Raw genomic sequence first — 14581 nt, 5'->3', positions numbered from 1 at the left:
GGGAGGGGAAGAGAGAGACAGAGAGGAAGGAGGGGGGGGGGCGGTGGAGAAGCAAATGGGCGCTTCTCCTATGTGCCCTGGCTGGGAATCGAACCCGGGTCCCCCACACGCCAGGCCGACGCTCTACCGCTGAGCCAACTGGCCAGGGCCGGGACGAATTATTTTTAATATGCAAAAATAATGTTTTGCAACCTTCACCCAATGTCAAGAGAAATGATCAAGATACAAAAATATCAGTTTATTTATTTTATTATCATTATCAACCATCTTGCAAACTTTTCTGTAAATTTCATCTTGAATTCATGTCCTGTCCTATGCATTATCTCATAGTTATAAATTTAAAAAACTTTTTTGATTACTTGCAAGTAGTTCCAAACTTCATTTGCCATACCTTTGCAGCTAATTTCTAAACCTAGATAAATTCACAAAAGTGTTATCTCTGGTCCTCTATGCTGCCTTAGAAACAAACTTTCAAAATCTCTTGCTTGAGGCCCTGGCCGGTTGACTCAGTGGTAGAGCATTGGCCCAGTGTGCGGATGTCCTGGGTTCGATTCCCAGTCAGGGCACACAGGAGAAATGACCATCTGCTTCTCTGCCCCTCCCTGTCCTTTTCCTCTCTCTCTCTCTCTCTCTCTTTCTCTCTCTCTCTCTCTCTCTCTCTCTCTCTTTCCCTCCCTCTCCCTTTCTTTCTCTCTCTCCCCCCCTCTCTCCGCCGTAGCCATGGCTCAAGTGACTGGAGCTCATTAGCCCCAGGTGCTAAGGATGGCTCTGTGGAGCCTCTGCCTCATGTGCTAAAAATAGCTTGGTTGTTAGCATGGCCCCAGATGGGGGTTACCTGGAGGGTCCCATTCAGGGTACATATGGGATATCTCCCCTCCTCTCACTTGGAAAAAGAAGAAACAGAAAGAAAATCCCTTAGCTGAGATTTGAAATATTTTCTATCTTGTGTCAGTACTTCTAAAACATAGTCATTCCAAAATGCTGTAATAGTTCTCCGCGTGCCCTTCAAAACTCTTCAGCTATTCTTCTTTTTTTAAAATTTTAAATGCAAACATTTTATCAAGGTATACAAAAATCCCTAGACAACTCATCCAGAACTGGCCTCTGTTTCTCTCACCTTCCTCACACTCAGTGCTCAGTTACGCACAATTGACATTTACTAAAAGCTTTATTACTTTTTCCCTCTCCTCCCTTTACTTCCCACCAGAAAACTCCATTTAGAAAATAAGAACTTCAATCTTTCTCATGATGTTTTTCTACTCCACCCCAAATGACCTCACTGCAGCAGAATTCTTCCTTCCTTCCTGGGTCTTCTTTTGGCATTTTGTGTAAGCTTCTATTTAACATGGTAATATTCTCATTGTTGATCTTCCCACGTTAAACTTTCAAGATAGGGATCACACCTTTATATCGTTCAAGCAACATTTACCCAAAGGCTCTGTCATGTTGTAGAGATTCAAAGATATAAAACACCGCATGGGGCCAAAGAAAAAAGTTGCAAAACAGAAAGACAATTATAGGAAAATATAAATTTGTATGATAGTAAAAGATTTAGAGGTTTATAGGAGTATGACTGAGACATCAAAAAACACTTCCTAGAGCAGATAACATTTGCACTGAAAGGTAGTCATTCTTGTCTTCATTACCAAATACAATGTCTCAATTAATATTGAATTTTTAAAAAGCTAGAATAAAGAAGCACAGTTCATAGAACACTTTACCTTTCCATAGATTGTCTCTGAAAAGAAGCAATATTTTGTTAGTTGTGATCTGAATGGTGGCTATGACTTTGCAGGTGAAAGCTCACATTCTTTAAAAAAAAAAAAAAAAAAAAAAAGTTGCCTAAATTCACAAGCTCTCACTCAGAAATGACTATCAACTTTGAGTTACTTCAGACTAACCTGTTATAATGTTATGTATTTGGTTTTGTTATAGATGCTTCATTTTAACACTGTTAGCCTTATGCGTTTCAGAAATGTGAAAAGAAGAAACTGTTTATTTTTCTAACACTAACTTTAGACTGTGCCCATATCGATTCTTTCTTTGCTTGTTGATTTAAAAAAAAAAATAGAATCAATTATTCTACACACTCTCCCCCTGACTGCTCAGTTATTCACAAGAGAGCAATGCATCATGCCTAGGAGCCACTAATTAATACTCCCACAAGAGAGATGGATGGGCCATGCACCTTCTTGGAAAGTAGCCTAAGTCTCTGGACCTGAATTGTCCTTAGTCATAAAAATACTGTCACTATAGATTAAGTGTCACTAGATAATTTTAGCCCTTAAGCTTCTGGCAACATGCCAAATGTAAAAACCATTCATTTTGCTACAATCACAAATACAAGAACTGTATTCAAAATTTGTATGCTGTTAAAATTGTTTCTAACACTCAACTGGTGAGTCCATCAGTTCCTGACAAATGATTACATCACTTATTCATGTGTGTGTCAAAGTAATACATCACCTTCCCTCTGGGGAGCTCATTGTACTTCCTGGCAAACCAATATTATATTCTACTCTATTACAGATGGGAAAATTAAAAAGGAGAGAAAAGGCAGATGTTGTCAGTGGATAATGAAACAGTAGATTCTAAATTAACTTCTGGTCAGAAGACAAGAGACAAAAGAAGTTTGTCACAGGAGGACTTATCTAGGGGTTTTCATAAATATATTGTGGCTTCAATCGAATATCTTGTTGTGGTTATTTTGCTTTTTTTTTTTTTAGCATGTAACTGTTGGGTATTTGGGGGGTAATGAAAATTTTGTAATGAATGTAGTAAGCTTTCTCTCCCTGCCCTACAGAGTATGTAGACAGGAGCTGAATGCTAGTCTTCTAATGGGGGGATTCCTTTCTGATCCTTTGGGGGAAAAGTTGGTGAGTAGGTATGCTAAATTATAAAGCTCTAGCAAAATATTGGCCAGGCTCTAGTAAAATAACTTTTGATTCTTAAGGTAGAACTGTTTTTATTCTTCTAAGTAACAAAACTGTTAGAACACTAAAAAGAATATCCCACAATAATTAGCATTGTAATGTAATCAATACATGCTATTAAAGTCAAATGCCTAAACAATTTCCAAGATACAGTTGGGATAGAAACCAGAAGTAGAGGCAGGAATGAACAAACAAATGAGGACTTGGCCTTGGAATATACACAGAAAACTGATCATTGGGGGGAATATTTTATTGAAATAAGAACAGGGCTATTACCCCTAGGATCTTTTAATCCCACTCTATAGATTTTGATATAACGGGAGGGCAAGTCCAGGCTAGATCTGCGTTGTTCATGTGGTTCTACCCTAATTAGCAGAGTGTCTGGCACTTCAGAGAACAAACAATTAAACATGTTTTTAGAAATATCTTTTGCCTGACCTGTGGTGGTGCAATGGATAAAGCATCGACCTGGAATGCTGAGGTCACTGGTTCAAAATCTTGGGCTTGTCCGGTCAAGGCACATAGGAAAAACAACTATTATGAGTTGATGCTTTCCACTCCTTCCTCCACCCTTTTATTTTATCTCTCTGAAATCAGTAAAAATAAAATCTTAAAAAAAGAAATGTTTTCTATAATAAAATATGGAACAAATTTCTTTATACAGTAACAGAATAAAGTCTGTTTCTTTCATCCATCTGATTCATTGTTTTTCTTCTGAGAAACTAGAGACGATGTACAACATGTGGTTATTTCTTGAGTCTCCCAAGGTACTACTTCAAAAAAATTTAAATGTTTTAGTTTTTCAATTATTTTTTAATCATTTCAAAATATGTGAGATTATTAAGACAGTATGGTAAAATGCATGTGTTAATCATCAGTTCTTTTTTTTTTTTTTTTTAGCCATGTCTAGGCCATGTATGCAGAAGAGATTTAAAACGGTTATTCCATCTCAATTTACAATGGCCCAATGTTATTTTATCCCATGTGTATAACTGCTTATATCACTGAAAAGACTGTCATCAGTTTTTAAAACTGGGCTTATGTGTTGACTGTATGACAAAACCACTGAATGACAATTTATAGCTATCTTTTAAAGATAGATGTAAATGAGTCATTTATTATTGTTATATTTAATGCAATTAGGTAAATGTGGAAACCTATTATACTCACACATTTTTACACTTATGCCAGATTTCAGATGCTTGGGTCTATTTGGTTCCTCACATCACCAAGATTAATTTTTATAATGATTTAGGATGGGCTAATTTAAATTTAACCAAATTATTTTTTAATTTTAAGGTTTGTTATTTTGTTTTTGCTCCGGTGAATCTTCTTTTGGTGGTCTATTTTAAATTTAGAGAGGACTGAAAATAGGGTGAGAATTATTTTTAAATATTAGAAAGTAACCTACTAGTTTAATTTTTGTCTCATATATGTCCCATACCTTGTAAAAAATCTGGAGAATCACATAATACAAACTGAAGTCTGTAAAATATTGTCTGCTTCAAAGAAAAGAAGTATTGGGCCTTGTTCTTCAAGTGTAGCAATTTGAAATGTTCAACAATGCTGGTGATACCTTATAAACATTTGTGATAAAAATGTAAGATTAACTTTTCTTTGGTAAATTAATAATTTATAGAGGGGAGTGTCTTTTTACAGCAGGAAATAAATTTCCCTCATTCCTTGTCTTCTTTTTTTTTTAATTTAATTTAATTGTGTTTACATAGATTCTAGGGTCACCCCACATGCATCCCCCTTCCCCCCTATTCCCCTCAACATCTTCCTTGCCCCCCTCCCTACAGCACCCTCCCCCCTTCCCTTCAGGTTTATCCCATCCTATCAACCCCTTTCCCTCTGTCCTCTTTTCCTCTGGTTCCTTTGCTCTCTCCTCTGTCTCAATTCCGTTCCTCAGTTCTCATTATTCCCTGGATTTGTCAAATGAGTAAAGTCATATGATATTTTTCTTTCTCTGCCTGGCTTATTTCAGTCAACATAATAGTTTCCAGGTCCCTCTATATTGTTGCAAAAGGTAATATTTCCTTCTTCTTCATATCCCCATAGTATTCCATTGTATATATGTACCACAGCTTTTTAATTCACTCGTCCACTGATGGACACTTGGGCTGTTTCCAGATCTGTGCTGTTGTGAACAATGCTGCCATAAACATGGGGGTGCATTTATTTTTTTCAGTCGGTGATATGGTGTCCTTGGGATATAGTCCTATAAGTGGGATGGCTAGGTCAAAGGACAGTTCCATTTCTTTTTTTTTTTTTTTTTTTTTTTAATTGATGCTTCTTTTTTTTTTTTTTATAGATATATATATTTTTTAATTTTATTTATTTATTTTTAGAGAGGAGAGAGAGAGAGGGAGAGAAACAGAGAGAGAGAAGGGGGGAGGAGCTGGAAGCATCAACTCCCATATGTGCCTTGACCAGGCAAGCCCAGGGTTTCGAACCAGCGACCTCAGCATTTCCAGGTCGATGCTTTATCCACTGCGCCACCACAGGTCAGGCCGACAGTTCCATTTCTAATTTCTTGAGGAATCTCCATACTGTTTTCCACAGTGGCTGCACCAGTCTGCAGTCCCACCATCAAGCTATTTCAAAAAAATTCAAGAGGAAGGAACACTTTGAAGTTCCTTTTATGAGGCAAGCATAATTCTGATTACAAAACCAGGCAAGGACAACACAAAGAAAGAAAATTATAGGCCAATATCCCTGATGAATTTAGATGCTAAAATCCTCAACAAAATATTAGCAAACCAGATCCAGCAATACATGAAAAAAAAAAAAACCATACATCATGATCAAGTGGGATTTATTCTGAGGAGGCAAGGATGGTACAACATTCGTAAATCATTCCTTGTCTTCTATTGGTTGTTATTCTAATTTCTTTTTCTGTAACAATTTTCACTTTTTAAATATCCTTGTATGCTATTCAAAAAACAATGCCTATACAAACACATACAGAAAAATACTTATCAATTTCATTATGAATTATATATAAAGTTTATGCTGAGCCATAATTTGTATGTATCTATCTGTTATACATATATCTGTATGTATAAGTTGTAAATATTCTTTGAAAACTGCAGGATAATTTTTATATTTTATGTAAGCTTTTAAAGCATGGAACATATAACAAAACACTGTTGAGTGGTTATTTAGTCTTACATGTGATTACATTATAATTAGAAACTTTCATATATATTTATATAGCTGCTTTTATCTAATTTCAAATTACAGTTTATTCAAACCCCTTAGTTTTTGCCTAATGAATTTTTTCAGCTCTGGGATCTCTTCCAAAACACAGGACATTACATTGAATCATCATGTTTCCTTAGGCTCCTCTTGGTTGTAAGTTTCTCAGCCTTGCCTTCTTTTTTAATGACCTTGACAATTTTGAGGTGTAGGTCATTGTACAATGTCCCTCAAGTGAGGGCTCATGGTTTTTTTTTTTTTTCATGATTAGACTGGGAATTACGGGTTTGAGAAAGGAAGATAAAGTCAAAATGTCATTAAAGTGACATCATATCAAAGGCTTTTACTATCAACATGACTTACCACTGTCAATGTTAATTTTTGGCACAGGGCTGATGTTTTGTCCACTGGGTTCTTCACTATGAAAGCGCCATTTGTTTTTACTCCCATTTCATGCTACATTCTTTGGAAGAAAGTCCCAATTCACATCCCACTCTTAATGAGTAGAGTTATTCTCATCAATTGCCTTTTGTCTCTAATATCAACTCTATCATTAAAGTCAATTTGAACATAATTAAGTTTCTCCCAATTGTATATTGTATGTTAATCTAATACATGTGTGTACTCACACACACACACACACACACACACATACACATATATTTTTCTTTTATTTAATTTTTCAAATACAAACTATATTAAATATTATTCTGTATTAGCCTTAGATATATAGAATAGTGGCAGCCATGTCCTCTGCAGAGTGGGTTTCCCCAGATACTTCTAGCACTCACCTGGTCCCATACACAATTATTACAATATTGTTGATGACATCCCCTATATTGTCATTTACATTCTGTGATCATTCTGTAACCACCAGTACACATACTATTTGACTTCAGTCAATTCTCTATTTCCCCCTCTTCCATAATTAAACTTCTGAAAGGTGTGCCCAGGCTCCCTCCTTTGAATAAGTACATAGGCAGTCATCTTCAATAAAAGGATGCATGAAACACACCTTTAAATATTTCTATCATCTATAAAAACCATCCCTCAAGTAGACACTTTTGGAAGATGATGTTCATTTCTCATCAACAAAGTGATACAATCGCTGCCTTAAAAATACTGACCTCAAATCCATGTTTGAGTCTTCAGTGTCACCAGCTTTAGTACAGGCTTAATCAACTTGAGCACGGGATTGCTGGCTTGAGCATGGGATCATAAACATGACTGCATGGTCACTGGCTTGAGCCTAAAAGTCACTGGCTTGAAGCTCAAGGTCGCTGGCTTGAACCCAAGTTGCTGGCTTGAGCAAGGGGTCACTTGCTCTGCTGGAGCCCCCCCCCCCCGCCCCTGCGGTCAAGGCACAAATGAGAAAGCAATCTGTGAACAGCTAAGGTGCTGCAACAAAGAGTTGATGCTTCTCATTTCTCTCCCTTCCTGTCTGTCTGTTCCTATCTGTCTCTCTCTCTGTCTCTCTTTTTCTCCCTGTCTCTCTCGCTAAAAAAAAAAAAGAAAAAAAAATATGGACCTCAAATAGTTTCATTCATGTGAAAGAAGCATCTGTAAACGATCAATAAGTCAATAACATACAGCAGAGACCTAGGGAAAGACTATTGTATACCAGGAGCTTCTTGATAGAACCATACTATCGAAGCAGCTTCAATTCTTATACATACATTTGAATTGATTCATTATAATCCTTCAAAGACTGGCTAATTGTCAAGTAAATTAGAAACTGGGGGTACACTGCAAAGGGGGGAAGAGGTTAAGGAAAGTGCACACTTGGGAGTGGAGATTAAACTGACTTTTGAAGAAGGCTACTGAACTAGTCAGGCGTAGCATCTTCTTTGCTTTTCAAATATTATCCTTGTTTTATCTTGTTCCCTTCCTGGATTATAGTTATGCATAATAATAGCTCATTTCTTCTGGCTTTTTTTTTTTAAGTCTTATCTGCTAACTCCTTTCTGTTTATCTCATATGTCTATGGGTCAGGGGTCAGTCAGCTCAATTTAGGACTGTTATTATTTTTGCATGCCAACAGTTAAAATTACAGTTTAGGTTTCTATGTGTTTTTCCTCTTCTATCCCTGCTCCCTCTCTTTCTTTCTTTTTTCCCCCTTTTATTCTTTTTCTCCTTCTGAGACAGGTTAGTAAGCTAAGAGAAGTAGAACAGGGAAACTGAAACAGATAGCTAAATGGCCAAGCAGTTTACAGTCATCTAGTAAACAGTAAAATTCTATCTGCCCTAACCAAGAACATTTAATATTACGTAGTTTATCTTTTCTTTCTTTTTTTTTACTGGAAAAATGAAAATAAACAAATGGAACTACATCAAACTAAACAGCTTTTCACAACAAAGGGAAGCATCAACAGAACGAAAAGACACCGACTTAATGGAAGAACATATTTGTCAATGATACATCAAATAAAGGCTTAATATTCAAAATTTTTAAGAATTTATAAAACTCAACACCAAAAAAACAAAACATCCAAATCCAATGTAAAGCCAGAGGCCACGGCCAGGGCCACCATCAGAGCAGCCGCCTGGCCCATGCAGGTTTGCATTGGATTCGGACAGTCGGCAAAGAAACAGCGGAGCCAAAAACTGATGGGCCATGGTCTTTAATCCTAGCTTGCACCCGGCGGGCAAGTAAAAATACACACTGGGCTCCAAAACCCAATCACATTCAGTGCTCACAAAGCTACTGATTTATCCGAGTTTCCTAGAATCAAAGGTTTCTAGCTCACCAGACTTATTCTCCTCAGTTCCCCATCTCCTTCCTTCACCAGCGTCAAACTGCACAAACTGGCATCTCACTCAGCACTCCGCCATCTTGGCTGCTTCTCCTGGCCTCCTCCACATGGCCTTTCTCTGCTCTCCTCTGCTCTCTCTTCTAATGATAATCTCCCAGGAACCAAGAGCGCAAACTCCTGTTTTGACCCCACTTTATACTGTAGCTTCACAACCTCTAATCCAATATATAAAGTAGGGAAGTCTCTAATACAAAATCACTTCTCTGAGGCATGATTGGATTGTACCACCCCACATCAAAAAAGGGTAGAAAAGGCTTAATCCCAAAACCAAGCCCCAGGCTCCAAGGATTCTGCCTGCCTTTAGCCCACCCCAACACACATTAATATCACCTGGGCGATGGCCTCCTCGTGTTATCTTTAACAAAGTGAGCATAATACATTTTATCTGCCCAACATTCAATTAAAAATGGACCAAGGACCTGAATAGACGCTTCCTCAAAGAGGACATACAGATGGCCAATAGACACATGAAGATATGCTTAACATCACTAATCATCAGAGAGATGGAAATTAAAACCACAATGAGATATCACCTCACACCTGTCAGAATGGCTACCAACAATAAATCCACAAACAACAAGTGTTGGCATGGATGTGGAGAAACGGGGACCCTCATGCACTGGTGGTGAGAATGCAGACTGGTGCAGTCAATGTGGAATGCAGTGTAGTTTCCTCAAAAAATTTAAAAAAGAACTGCTTTTGGAACCAGCAATTCTACTTCTGGCTGTTTATCTGAACAAACCCAAAACACAAATTTGAGAGAATAAATCCAACCGTATATTCATTGCGTCATTATTTACAATAGCCAAGATTTGGAAACAGGTCAAGTGTCCGTCAGATGATGAGTGGACAAAAAGCTGTACTACATTTACACAATAAAATACTAGTTGGCCATTAAAAAAGAAAAAGGAAATCTTACCTCTTGTGACAGCCTGAATGGACCAGAAGATTAATATGCTAAATTAAAGAAGCCAGTCATTGAAAGACATGTACCATATGATCTCACTCATCTGTGGACACTAAATGAACAAAACAAACTAACAAACAAAATGGAGACAGACTCATAGAGAGAGAGCAGGCTGGCAGCTTACAGTGTGGGGGGCAGATTTGGGGGACTTGATGAGGGGGTGTGGAGAGATTGAGTAAAAAGGAAGAAAAGGAGAAAAAACTCATGGACGGAAACAACAGTGTGGTGATTGCTGGGGGGAGAAAGCTGTGGGGGGTGGAGGAGCTTATGAGGGGATAAATGGTGATGGACAGAGGCTTGACTTGGGTGGTGAATGCACAATACAGTGTGCAGATAATATGTTGTAGAATTTTCACCGGAAAGCTATATAATTATGTTAACCAGGGTCACCCCCATAAATTTCATAAAAAAGAAGAAAAAAAGATTAAATGGTTTATACTTCTCTTCCCCAGCCAGAGGGCAAATGGCTTAAATCACCCTCCTCAAGAAGACAGATAATAGAAATCCAGTTAGTGCTATTGGTACCACGCACCTGCAGGGACAAATGAAGGAAACAAACTCTCCTTTCCTCTTCATTATTTCCTGCTTTTCAAAGTACTGTCCTTGATTTAAACTTCTAGGTGAGTTTATTTATTTGTCATTTGTAAAGCCAGAAGCCATGGCCACTATCACAGCAGCCCGGCCCTTGCAGGTTCACATTGGATTCCGACAGTCGGTAAAGAAACAGCGGAGCCAAAAACTGATCGGCCATAGTCTTTAATTCTAGCTTGCACCCAGAGGGCAAGTAAAAATACACACAGGGCTCCAAAACCCACTCACATTCAGTACTCACAAAGCTACTGACTTATCCGAGTTTCCTAGAATCAAAGGTTTCTAGCTCACCAGCCTTATTCTCCTCAGTTCCCCATCTCCTTCCTTATCCCAGATACAAACACTATACAAACTGGCATCTCACTCAGCGCTCCACCATCTTGGCTGCTTCTCCTGGCCACATGGCCTCTTTCTGCTCTCTGCTCTGCTCCCTCTGCTCTCTCATGCTAATCATCCCAGGAACCAAGAGAGCAAGCTCCTATTCTGCCCCTATTTTATAGTGTAGAAATCCAAACCTTTAATCCAATATACATAATAGGGAAGTCTCTAATACAAAGTCACTTCTCTGAGGCATGATTGGATTGTACTGCCCCACATCAAAAAGGGTGGGAAAGGCTTAGTCCTAAAACCAAGCCCCAGGCTATAAGGATTCTGCCTGCCCACCGCCTGCCCCCAACACACATTAATATCACCTGGGCAACGGCCTCCATGTGGACAGCATCATCTTTAACAAAGTGAGCATAAAACATTTTATCTGCCCAACATCATTTATTTAGGTTGTGTATGTGTTTGTAATAGGATACCCTTCTCTATATGGACTCTGTAGAACATGAATTGAAATTCTTACCCCTAGTAAGAAGAAGTAAAACAGTCACTGCCAGGAAATAATCGTGTATTCTAAGACATGCTTTGTAATAATATTTTCATTCATACAAAACATGCACAATCAAGTTATAATGTATTTGTTCTATCCTAACTCTTAGTTAGCTTGAAATGATTAATTTTAAGGACAACTCTTTATATTTAATTTTTTTAGCATTCCCCTCTCCCCTCCACTAACTTTTTAAATATTCATTTATTTTCTCTCTGTAGTTCATTTGTATTTCTGGCATTTTACCTCTCTGATAAAAACACTAAACCGAAAACCTTAAAAAAATTTTTTTTCCTGACCATTATATGCACAACTTTCTTTACAGCTAACCTTGATTTGTAATGTTATTTTGTACATTTGTTGAACTTATTTAAAATTGTTTCCAAAGTCTCACTTTATATTTTTTGACAGTACATTTGGGCATTTTTCTTTCCTGTTGCTGACCATAATCACTAGAGACCTGAGTGCTATGGAATAGCATTTTTGATAGTACTGAGATATATAGGAAAGGAAGGTTAGAGCACTCTTTCCGATAGTGGACTGTGATTATCTGTGGATTGTCTGTTTGAGAGCAGGAGATAGATTTTTTCTATTAGAGTACATGAGACCCAGGCTTTCATCTTAGATATTTGAAGTAAAGAATTGTCACAGATCACATTACTCAAAAGGAAAAAATTATTTTCCTCATTGAGGCCAAAATAGTAAAGTCAACTACATGTGTACCTGTGGTGGCTTTTCTGCCTGCTCCCTAGATTTTAGGCACGATACATTCTTAATACCCATGTGCCATACATCTTGATCTCAGGAACTTTTGTTTATTTTAGTTTATTACAACATAAGGTCAATTCATATCCAAATATACATATGAAGAATGCTTGTATTAAAGCCATGACTCAAGAATGTTATTGCAAAATAAAAATGTGCTCTATGAATATAATTTTTTGCTCAAATATAGTTATAATCATTGAAAAGATGGCATATTTTGTATTTTGAAAACTACTACAAATTCAGCTGCAGTTTAAATTTTTAAAATAAATGTCTTTATTTGGAAATTCAATGTCAAGGAATTAGTGATGTATTTACCAGCTTAGCATGAATAAATAATGCTTATTTGAAAATACTATAATCTTAAATAAAATGACATCTTTAATCAAATTGCTGATTGATAAGAATTTAAATGATATGTTGAGTTTTTCAACACACTTAAAAATATATATGTATATGCTAATTAATTATACATTACTATATGCTAATTAAACATATACATTAGTAATTATAATGTGATTCAATCAAGGCTACAGAGAAAAATAAAAATAATATATGAAAACATGTCCTTGCATGTGAATAGTTATATCTTTTAACTTTAACTCCACCAAATTATTAAAATCTACATTTCTTTAATATTAAACTATATAAAATCTTTTTATTATTATGTAGCATATATTTCCCCATATATATATACATAAATTAATAATTCAGCAACATTTTTTATATTTATTTTGTTTCAAATGTCTATTGTTTAATATGAATAAAATAAAAAAGTCCAGTTCTTGCCTGACCTGTGGTAGCACAATGAATAAGGCACTGACTTAGAATTCTGAGGTTGTCAGTTCGAGACCTGGGACTTGCCTGGTTAAGGCACATACGAGAAACAACTGTGAGTTGATACTTCTCGCTCCTCCCTCCCTCCTGTCTTTCTCTCTCTCTTCTCTGTAAAATCAATAAATAAGGCCGTTATATACCCAAGATCTGGAAACAGCCCAAGTGTCCATCATTGGATGAGTGGATTAAAAAGCTGTGGTACATATACACAATGGAATACTATGAGGCCATAAAAAAAGAAGGAAATCTTACCTTTTGTGACAGTATGGATGGACCTGGGAACTATTAAGTTAAGTGAAATAACCCAGGCAGAGAAAGAAAAATATCATATAACCTCATTCATTTGAGGAATCCAATGAACAATGTGAACTGAGGAACAAAATAGAGGTAGAGGTGGGATCAAAGGGACCAGAGGGAAAGCAGACAGAGGGAAAGGGGATGATAGGATGGGATCAGAGAAGGGAAAGAGATTGGTGAAATTATATACACATAATGCAACATTATAGAGAGCAGAAAAGCAAATCCTGGAGGGAAGGGGGAAGGTGTTGGAGGGAGGGGGACAAGGGGGAAGTTGAGGGGAACACAAGGGTGGGGGGATGTATTCGGTGGGACACCTGAATCTATGTAAACACAATAAATTAAAATCAATAAAAAAAACAAAAAACAAAAAGAAAGTCCTGTTCTTAATAGATTTCAGATCTTTTGGTTGAAATGGCCTATGTACGTTACGCATTATCCAATAAAAATTTGATGGTGTCCCAGAGGACAGCTGTGGTTGGCTCCAGCCACCTGTAACCATGAACATAAGCAGTAGGAAATGAATGGATTGTAATACATGATAATGTTTTATATTTTTAACGTTATTATTATTTTTTTTATTAAAGATTTGTCTGTGAGCCAGATGCAGCCATCAAAAGAGCCACATCTGGTTCGCGAGGCATAGGTTCCCGACCCCTGGTTTAATCAGAAAAAAATTATTTTTTAAAATTTGTAATATAATTCGTAGGGGTTTATGAAGATAAATTGTTCATTTTCTACCTAAGGCAGACTGTTTTTAAGGAAAAGTCACCTATTACCCAATTACCATATATAACAAACTGTTTCAGATCTTGGTAACTGACAACAAACAGTGGCTTCCAGGATTGCATTTAGTCAGAAAGGCTCTGAGTGAAGCTGCATTTCATCCGAAATACCAGCTTCTAGTTTGCATTTACATGTTCAACCTTCTCCTTGGATAGCAGATAACTAAAGCAGGTTCTTTTCCTTACAAATCACAGGAGCACAAGCAGATAGCAGAAGTATGTAAAACTCTAATGTCTAGGTCACACTGACCAAGGGTCACTTCTGTCCATGTCCCATCGACAAGATGGAAATATGACAAAGTGAAGGACTTCTGTGCCCCACATAGGCAACTGTAAAGGCAGCAGGCAGGGCCAGGGCCACTAACACAGCAGCCCGGCCCATGCAGGTTCGCATTGGATTCAGACAGTCGGTAAAGAAACAGGGGAGCCAAAAACTGATGGGCCATAGCCTTTAATCCTACCTTGCACCCGGCGGGCAAGTAAAAATACACACTGGGCTCCAAAACCCAGTCACACTCAGT

At 37.3% G+C, this 14581-nt stretch overlaps 1 non-coding gene across 1 annotated transcript; it reads right to left on the bottom strand.

The window, feature by feature from the left end:
- Positions 1-3833: 3833 nt before the first annotated feature.
- Positions 3834-3973, bottom strand: LOC136396091 (small nucleolar RNA SNORA20). The gene has a single exon (XR_010749513.1). It is a non-coding gene; the product is annotated as a small nucleolar RNA SNORA20 (small nucleolar RNA).
- Between the last annotated feature and the right edge of the window lie 10608 nt (positions 3974-14581).

Source organism: Saccopteryx leptura, chromosome 2, assembly GCF_036850995.1.
Source record: "Saccopteryx leptura isolate mSacLep1 chromosome 2, mSacLep1_pri_phased_curated, whole genome shotgun sequence".
Classification (NCBI taxonomy): domain Eukaryota; kingdom Metazoa; phylum Chordata; class Mammalia; order Chiroptera; family Emballonuridae; genus Saccopteryx; species Saccopteryx leptura.
This window is presented reverse-complemented; position numbering and strand designations above follow the sequence as displayed.